Source organism: Mytilus californianus, unplaced genomic scaffold (assembly GCF_021869535.1).
Source record: "Mytilus californianus isolate M0D057914Y unplaced genomic scaffold, xbMytCali1.0.p SCAF_6, whole genome shotgun sequence".
NCBI classification, from domain to species: domain Eukaryota; kingdom Metazoa; phylum Mollusca; class Bivalvia; order Mytilida; family Mytilidae; genus Mytilus; species Mytilus californianus.
This window is the reverse complement of record NW_026262712.1, coordinates 76,598,812-76,609,939: the sequence shown is the minus strand read 5'-3', so window position 1 is coordinate 76,609,939 and position 11,128 is coordinate 76,598,812.

Below are 11,128 nucleotides of genomic sequence, written 5' to 3'. Positions count from 1 at the left end.
AACATATTTTTTCATATGTTCAAAAACATATGTTTCCATACCGGTCCTTAACATATGTTACCATATGTTTTCAAACATATGACAACATATGAAAAACATATGGAAACATATGTTGCAATTTTTCCTATGTTTAAGTATTTTGAATAACAAAATTCTTCCTTCAGTATCAATTGCTTTAAGTAAGACATGTGAAATATATTACATAATTGTAAAAAGACAACTTAGTCTAGCTTTCAATTCTGGAAATAAATACAAATGAGAGCAGGTATAACTAAACTTTTGATAATATTTTCTTGTGGCAGATGGCTTCCTTATAGAAAAGGCATCTTGCAAAGTTCTTTAATTTCACTTTAGATATATTGACGATATCTTGTTACTCAACAACCCACATTTTAGTGAATGTTTGCATCTCATATATCTCAGTGAACTTGGGTTAAAGGAACTAGATGTTCTGCTTCGTATCTTGATCATTTCCTCGATATGACACAATTGGAGGACTTTCAACTATTCAATTGTCAACTTCCCATTTCTGCAGTTATACAGCCTATACCCATCGTATTTCGTACACATGTGTACATATTCAATAATTCGTTACGTTCATACATGTTCACACTGTACTGACTTGTTTAACAGGGGGTGTGTTCCCAACACAAAATCTGCTTCAACAGAGTTCTGAGGTAAAAAACGACACTACATTGTTTTATGGTCACGATCACGCATTGATTAACCATTACAACGAGCCTGTGTTTCAACACAATAGCGATATGTTTTCGCGGTCTTAGATCTACAGATACTAGAACAGTCGTTTTATCTGTAAATAAAGTGATTGTGTTCTATACTCGACTGAGACATTTTGACTGAAAGTGGATTATCATGACCGGTGATACATGCATAGCAGGAGAAGCTTACATTATACCTGGTCTCGATCTTTTTTGGAGTTAATGTGGTTTCCGCAGTGTTTTGCCTTGATTTTTATTTATATATGAGATTTGAACATCAGTAAACCACTGCCTCTATTGGCTAGTCAAACCACTCTCTAAGGATCTGTCGGAGCCCGATTGCAGACTTTATATATTCTTCCTCATTTCCTTACTTGATTTCGTTTAATAAAGAGGGAGAATATACTTAGGGTATACTTCAAGTCGATTAAAAATAGACACCAACATCGTTCTTAACGATACATTCAATTGTTCAAATCTAAAATGAAGTCAACCAGCTATTTCACCATCATAACCCAGTAGAACTGCCAACGTAAATTTGCTTTTCAGTTGCCCGACTGGATAGCGGTTAACTTGACTAGCTCGGAAATACAGAAACATTATAAATTGTTACGAGCACAAACTTTCCACGCATTGTTTTAAATGAACACGTGTACGCTTGCCGTATATAACATATTAAATGTTCATCTCACAGTCATTCTATTCTATTCGGATATCAAAAATTGACCTTGATGAATTTTGTGCTAGAATGGCTTGTGATAAACAACAGATCCGGAATGTATTGTACTTTTTTAATCAATATAAATACCTACGATTACACGTATTAGAATAATAGGTGATATGAGAAAAATCTTCCCATTGAGGTTTGAATTGTATCATAGTGTTAATATTCGTTTTTATTATTGATATGGAATGTCAGACACTAACGTGAAAACCATTTGCCGAAACTGAAATAAAATATCCTAAAAAGTTAAATAACAAAAAATATCGAACTCCAATGAAAATTCAAAACGGAAAATCCTTTACTAAATGGCAAAATCAAAAGCTCAAACACATCAAACGAAGGGAAAACAATAAACGTTTCCATTCACCTGACACGATTTTCTGGAATAACCTTTACGAAATACTTTTGACTGTACGGATTTGCGTAAAATGAATCAACTTGAGGAGTACATTTCTGTCATATGACATATGTGCTTTATATGCCAGCTTTAGCTGGCACTTATGGTAGAAGCATCGAATTGGAATAAAGAACGATAACTCTCTCTACATGACCAATCTAAAAAGTTTCGTCACTCTCGTTAAATCTCGTACGATTTTTAAATTTTTTTTTTCGAAGTTGATCAAGTCAAGTTATCTAACTCTTAAAAGTATTTTTTTTCTTTTTTTTTCCTTTTATTTATTAAAAAAAATATTGTATTCTTGCTTGGCTCCAAGTATAAAGTCAATTCTTCAAATAATGAAAACGAAATTAGCATTGGAATATCCGTCAGGACATTGTCAGGACATTAGTTTAACCCTTATATTTTTAATGGCTGCCAGATTCTCGTTTAATCGCGATCATGAAAAAACGGGACAAAACGGAATAAATTCAATTTAAATACGACATGAATTTTTATTTGTTTACAAAAACAAGAATTTAGAAATTTAAGTAACTTGTGTAGTTTATTTAAATTCTATTGTACCACGGAAATAACCGAAGTTTGGACAACAACATCTTACGCCATGCATGTTTCATCGTCTGCTTCATCTCATCCCATTATCAGTGACAAATTTCCTAAATAACCACAGGTACTTCATTTAAAAGTCACAATATCATAATTTATGATAACATTTGTAGTTTAAAAGTTCCGTCCAGCCATGGGAACACAGAAAAACCCTCTGCAAGCAATAAATTTCGGGAGGTAGTAAAATCCGGTGCTCTGGCACTGCCTCTGGTTGACCATGACTACTATTATTCATCTGCTACAGAATTTCCCATATCAAGTTACAGTGGTAATGAAGTTGGTTATACAGTTACCATGGTTACTGTTGAATGTGATCACGGTTATTCCTGTAGCTCACAGACACATGCAGGTGAAATTCAAAACTTAACAAAAGTTTTCAACAAAAAAAATATCCTGTACTTCCGTTGACAAACTCTCAACAAATCTTGTCATTAATTATGACACATATCTACCTTAGGGAGCTACCATTTGATTTTTATGGGGAGGCTAGGATGAAATTTGAAAAAAAATAGGCAGGACAGGAGTTTTGAGTAAAAAAAAGGCAGGATGAGATTATTTGCAAAAAAAAGCTAGGCAGGATGACAATTTATGTAAAAAAAAAAGTCAGGATAAACTAAAAAAAAAATGCAGGACTGAATAGAGTGAAAAATAAAAAGGCAGGACCGAAAAGAGGAAAAAATAAAAAGGTAGGACAAAATTTTTCATCCTACCCCCCCATAAAAATCAAAAGGTAGCTCCCTTAAACAGTCCAAGGAGATGGACACTCTCTAAGTTTCATCATAAAACAGCTGTAAAAGAAGACTTGAGTCTGAGTGATACATTTATAGGTACATATATATTGTATGCACCCATATTGTCAAAAATAGGATTTTATGGGAAGATGGAGTTATGATAACCCATGATAATACCATGACTTTTGATAGGTATAGGGAAGTATGTGGGCTACATCCTTTGAAATTCAAGCTGCCAACACATTATTTGGATGCAATATAAATAATTGCCTCCCGCAGTCCGCTGTATATTTTATGCGTCAGTTTAAACCTGATCAAAACATATTACCTCTACTGAATACTTTTATCAGGTGCAAATTTCAACTTATTAAAGCAATAAACACTTATGGCTATAACGTCACAGTTCCCAAATTGCACCGAGTACCCAATTTGCACCTATTCAACAAAAATAACTGCGGAAATCTTACAAGTTTTCTTTGAGACTAAACAATTTGTATTGCTATGATTTTACATTATACATGTCTTTCAACATTGGTTAATATATTTAAATATACACAAATCGTTCACAATGAGAATATATCAACAGATGAAGCATTCCCGGGAAAAAGTAAATCTACGAAAACGTCAGTGTTGTCACCATGTGAAGTTATCTAATTATCATCTTTTAAAAATATAAGCAACTTCACAACTACAAGTTAATTTTCATGACCAAATTAAAATAAAGTACAAACAAAAAAGCAATAAAATGCTTTGCCAAGCACAGCCTGATACAACCGCAGATGTAGATTTAGCATATAAAAAACACCAAAAATTTTATGTCAGTTGAAATCAAACATATTTTAATTTTGGACCCTTCAAACTTTAATATGGACTAATTTGAAAACAGGTATCAGGTGAGCCCGAACAATTCTATTCAGCAGCAGTCTCCAACTACATATCTCCTTAATTTTATATGATAGTCCCACAAAAATGTTGAAAAATTATGTGTACATTTGATTTTTTTTTCTAGATTCTCTCATGTCATACATGTGAAAGCGGTACCTTTTTGGTCACTATTTATGTGTTGTGTCTAAATATGAATTGTAACACTTTATAGTGACTGACCAGGTCAAACAAATACTTCTCAAGAAACATGCAGAGAAAGAAGACAACTTGGAACAGCACCAGCCATGCCAGACTATGTATGAATAAAAACTCAGATCGGAATAGCATGGACGATATGTTAGTTATATGTCCTTGTGAATAGTAAGGAAAGCTATCAATAATTCTGCAGATATAACACAATTTTATCAGGTTGATCGTACTTGTCATTTCCTGTTCAAATTTTCACACAATCAGTGAATCGTTCAAAAAGGCTAAACTAACTTTTTATTACTGAAAGTTTCAAACAATCATGATCATGACAATGACAAGTGTTTCATTCATGAAATAACTCGTGCGTTTCTGCGAAAAAAATCATGTGCAATTTTGTGAATTAAAGGGAAAGAAGATCCTTTTGGGGTGCACTCGCGCATGTCAATTGCGAACTGACCCAATATATTTTCTTTATCATGACCAGTTCACTGATACTGACGTCGACATTATCAAGCAGTACACATAAAAAAAAATGCCCAAATTACCGATAAAATAATTTACACACCCTGTTTCGTGTGTATCTCCTGCCATATCAGTATTTGTTGCATTTATATAAAAATGAGAAATAATCAATGTCAAAATGGTAAATTTTTGGAGAAAAAACCCAAAAATGTTGTTTTTGACCACTGACTCCTAAACTGTTGGTACCATATGATAACCCCCAAAATCAATTCTAACCTTCCTTTTGTGTATTGAAGTTGAACCTTCTGGTACAATTTCATACATTGTCATAGATATCCATTTACTTAAACTAAAGTTATTGTCTGGAAACCAAATGTGTCTTCGGACAACAGCGACATGATTGCATTACTCGAAAGCAAATTTTTGACATATTTTCCATTTCCATTCGGAATTTTATTTTGCCGGCGTATAAAAACTTGAAAAGTAAGCTAATAAAACAAAATGCAAAAATGACATAAAACTGACTCTGAATTAGTACATGAAATTAATGTAGAAACCCACAAACAGAAGATGATCAGGAATACATTTATACTGTTGAGCAGTGATCTCCCCTCAAATTTTAAAAAGCATCCTAGAAAATAGCAAAATCTTTAGATCATCAACTTAACAATCCTATTTATGGTTCCTTATGCTTAGATCAAAATGAAAAACCTGATCAAAACATTATTCTAAACAGGCTCATTGTAAATTCAAACTCTTCTTTTAACAATCAGAATGATCCTCTTGCTGATCACATATATATGAGATGCAGGAAACTGGGAATACAATATGAACATCCAGCTAATTAAGAAAGTAAAAATAGTTCAACAAACTGGAAGCGTTGTTTGCAATACTAAATAAAAAAAACAGCTACAACTTTCAGATATTAATGAAAAAGATATTCCAAATCCTCCACCTTTTCATGAAAATCAACAAAAAATTAATTTAATAAAGTTATGAATTGTATAACAGTATTCATGGTTTTGAAATTAAACAAATGTCTTATTGTTTTAAATTTTGTAAAATTTGCAAAGAAAGAAAAATGGATTTGAAAATGGAACAAGATAATGCATTGTCATTTAGATAAATCAACAATAAATTTATTTTCAGCAGAAAACAATATGGACAATAAGGGTGCAACTATTTAGCTTCAAAAGGGCGCGTGGGGGTATAAATTTTTGTTTGAGTTTCACGCAAAGGGCTACAACGCTAGCAATCAAAATTATTTGGTCAAAAACTAACACTAGAAGGTTTAGGAATAAGCTGGATTCAGAATATTTTTTTGTCCTCGATCTGCTTGATTAATATATTTTTTAATCAATTTGGGAATCAGAATATTTTTGAAGAAAAAAAACATACTCCATCCTGCCTTTGGAAGTTCAATGATCGTTCCCTTAACATTTTCCATCTGAACTTATTATTTTATTTTAGACAAAAACTATATGTAGGACATTCGTCCTGAACATGCATGAAATATTTGCCACTGGACGTTAAGCAAACCAACAATCAATCAATATGTAGGACATAGTCTTGGTAAGCTGGCATTCAAGGTAGCGCCTTCCTCATATTATGTTTTTGTTGATGCAGTAGTTAATTAAATTCTATGGACTAGATTTGTATCTCAAAAATCTTACTTGATGGATAACAAATTTTTGTAAACCAATTAATTGCATTTATCATTCCTCCCTTCGTCTTTATATTCCTGCTCAGTCGCTCCGTAACTCTCGTATAACGTTTATGAGACGTGATCAGCACTTATCAGCGACGTCACAATGTTTGAGCAGCACTGATCATTGATGTCATAATGTCTGAGAACTTATTAGCTGCGCTAACTCGCCAAAAAGGTTAACACTGTGACTCGCGGCTGATATATTACGATATCAATGTGTAGAAAACCCGCTAATCTACACATTCATGAACATGTGCTATTGAAAGATTTCATTTGGCCTTAACAAATTCATGTTCGCCGATTTGACCCAAATTCTCATATTTGATTTAAAACGTATATCCAAATTACAATGTATGCACTCGTTATATATAGGATCATCATTTCGTGTGTATTTTAGACTAGACGCCACATAATTAACCATCGAGATGACCTCCGAAGACAGCCGATTGTCATTCGATTCGATTCGGTTAAATTGAAGGTTGGTAAATATACGCATTCAAATGAGTTGAATTATTGACTTGCAAGGCAATAATACAGTACCGATGCTTTTGAATTTATTTTGACGTAATTGAATCAAACTGACAGCTAATAGAGATATATTATTTCACAATTCCGCTTTAATAAAGTTTGAAACAAAGAAAATCGAATTTTATTGTTTTGTTAAAATTGTAGCTAATGCCACTTTAAAGGTTTTAAACGGCAATTGACTTTTATGATAATCCGACCATTACAAAATGCGATATCTTTGAATCATCCTTATCAAGACGGAGATCAGGAATTTTTTAAAGTCCTAATTTTAGGTAATATTAAAAAAATCCCCATCTTAATTGCTACTTTAACATTTATCTGTTCTATGAGTTTAAAGAAGTAATGAACGATAAATGGAGACAAAGAAAAATAAATTTAAACCAAGATATAAAGCCATCTTCTCAATACGAGCTATGAAGAATTTAGATTATTATTTGAATCGTATAGAAAATGAATGTAAATCAATCAATAATGCAGAATACTATTAATCTTTTAAGTACCTATAACCTTGAATTATATAAAGTTAGTTTCAGGGACCAATAAATTAAAACAATATGTGTCAAACTGTTTTGTAACCTTATAATATTTTTCCTATCAAACTGCGTAGTTTTAATAAAGATTTAGTTGTTAATAAGGGTAAATAAATATCCATGACTTAACCTTGACTAGTAAAACGCACACATTATAAAATAATGATGATCACGTATTCCATGTAATACGTCATTTTTACACCAAGTCATTCTCATTTTCATTTTTATAATAACACATTGAATTACAACGTCAAAATGAGAGAGAGAAGAAACAATGGGGGCAATCAAGAATCGTAAGTGCAGTAAAACAGAGGACGTCCGGGGGCGGATCCAGTTTTTAGTTTAGGGTGGAGCGCAAACTTAAATTTTCTTGACGTAAAATTATCGAAATATTCTTTATTAAGATGAGGACAACCCATGCTTTGCAAATTTAGGGGGGCGGGGCGCACGCCCGCCACGCCCCGCCTGAATCCGCCCCTGGACGTCACCATGTCAAAATAAAATAAAAAACTTCGAAAAGACAAATCACTACAACGAAGCATAACGCAGATAACTAAAGATTTCTTATCCGATTATATTATGTTTCCAAAGTCTTGACCTTGGTCATACTCAATGATTTTTTACAAGGGTTAGCTTTCTGAAATTAGCTTCATACGTTTATATTGCTTCAAAAAGTTCGTCGACGTCTTATTTTAAAGTTTTCCCTTCGTGAGAACAAGTTACTGTATTTGTTGAAAAATGATATGAGATAGAAATGCATATAAAACAGCATTCCCAAAGTATATTGGAAAATATCCAGATTTAGCTAGAAAAAAACTAGGGAACGATGTATTTATAGAACCTGAAGGTGTATCAATAATTTACTTTCATTTGATACTAGTAAATCTAGTATCAACAGAAAATTTTGTATTTTGTAAATGAAAGCGATTTTTTTCATTCTTATTTTGACAATTCCTATGATTCATTATGCGTAAATAATGGTACTGTTTTACGATTCAATTTTGACTTTCGACTGTTAGAGAAGATTGAAGTTTAGTACTGCATTTATGTTCTAATTCGCCAGACTTAAACGAACATAAATTATTTATGCAATAAAACTCAACACATGTATCAGAAATGAGCTCTCCTTGTGAGGGTAGCATACTTTTTATTAACCAATGTATAATATAAATCAAACAGTTCGTTTCAAAGTTCATTTTAAGCACATTACGGCTTAACCAATCTCAGTCGTTATTAATTAGGTATAAAAACAGTCATACAGGCTCGATCACAGTCAGCCAACCATTAATACATACAAATATACACCAATCTACAAAACAAGAAATACAACTTAAATAAATCATTATAAGTAAAACATTACTTTCCACATAAAAACAATAGATGGTCTTGATGATGGTGGGGGGTGAGGGGGGGGGGGGGGCTTAATACAGGCAAGGCAGTAGTACGGCGTATGCTACTCAGCGTAAGGCAGAACTTCGAATAATAACATTATAAATTACATTTAATTTATATCAAACAGCAAGCACGAGAAACACGAGCCAAAATCATACGATACATAGAATACCTGTTTTAAATTCGCAATGCGACGAATTTCATCCAATGGAATACATTGTAAACATTACAGGTATTCTAAAAACATGTGTTGCTGTAAACAAACACACGTGTTTTACCAAAACATATACATGTGCTTCCGTACTATTATTAAATATATGTATATTTGAATTAATGATAAACATAGTACGTTGTTTTACAGGTAATGATGTAAATATTCTATATATATATATTAGGGATGAAGCCGCTCTTACATGTAAAACTTCATCGTCTCTCTTTCGACCATTTGTTTTGATCTATTAAAATCGTTAACTGCCCACACGAATCATTTGAACTATTTATTTTTCTGTCAAGTTATCTTACATAAATCTTGACGTGCCCGTAGTTGTCTTTAAATATAGTGTTTGTATTGTTTCTATATTTAGCTGGGAAATTATAGACCTTTTTATGATGTTATTATGTGGCTAGTGTTGTATTGGCTCCGTTATAGATTCGAGGTTAGTTGTATTGACTCCGTGATTCGAAGTTTGGTCAATGTTGAAGGCTTCCCAGTGACTTTGAGATAAAGAACAGTGCAGCTCCATTACTTTTACCCAGGAACATATACTGTTCCCAGTTTTACCTCATAACATATTACAGACAATAATGCAAAACAAATAAAATGAAATATGCAAAATTTAGTAAAATATGTTATGTTTCAAGGACTTCACAATAAATTGAGCAAAAAAGATTGTATAAGTTTGTGGAAAATTGTTATTTATTTTCTTTATTTATTCAATCTATGTGTAGAATTTTATTTTAGAGTATGGTGAAAAGGAAGCCATCTGTCCCTTTGAATCCCCCCCATAAATGTTCACTAATTCGCATTTTGCTTCTAATCAATTAGTTCTACACTAAATCAAGTTAAATAACCCCTGTAAACATTTCAGATCACATGAACTGAATTTATGTTGTATAACCTATCAATCTATAGATCCATAGTGTTACATTTCCATTGTAAACTAGTGATTGAAATAACGATTATTTAAATCCTCTTGCTGCCGGAGGGATACATGAGTCCACAACGTGCTGTGCCGGAGGGAGACATGTGTCCACATCGGCTGTGCCGGATTGACACATATGTCCATATGTTAAATTTATGCAAGCATCTGTTCATTACTGTATCGCTTTCAAATAAAATATCGAAGATAAAACAGTGTAATATTTTTCTTCAATGTAATGTCATTACGGCGAGTTGGGCGTGTGAAATCACAGACGTCAATCTGCTGTATTTTCTGGCACACGAAATGCAACTATATTAAAAAAGCGGCAGCAAGAGGGTTAAGAATATCTTTCACTTCTTTTAACAGGCGTCTTTTCAAATTGTATCTTCAATTTTAGAAATTTTATTAAATAATAAACATGTCAATAAATAAAATATAGTTGAAATTGGGCTTTGAACTAGTTTTCGGTAACTGAGAATTCTCTTGGATTGGTATATAGGCTCATTCTGGAATCATGTCTTTCACCGGAAAAGATCGTGAATTTCGCACGCCTTTATGACGTCATTTACCAGATAGAAGGCGCGCCTGTATCACTGCTCTATTAAAGTTTCAAGCACTTTCAGAATCGTCATTCTGCAGGGTAGTCTATAAATAATTTATGTTCCGTAAGTACGTAATCTTAATTCCCGTACGACTGAAGGGAGGGTGACCAACTTATTAGATTTAATTTCCAAAATAATTTGTGCAGTATAAGATCAAACTTTTTACCCGTTCGCTCAACATGTGTTGAAAGTGACGATGCCTACATTTAGGTCACGTGGTGGTGGAATTCACATGACAGATTCAAATAACTGCCGTATCCTGGAACTGGCGTATTGTGTGGTACATTGTGTGGTACATTGTGTGGTACATTGTGTTGTACATTTTGTGGTACATTGTGTGGTACATTGTGTCTCTAGTTATTTCAGTATATTAGATTGTATCTATTTTAACAGACATTTATAAAAAAATAAGGAGATGTGGTATGATTGCAAATGAGACAACTATCCACCAAAGTTCAAATGAAGTGGATGTAAGCAATTATAGGCAATCGTACGGCCTTCAACCATGAGAAA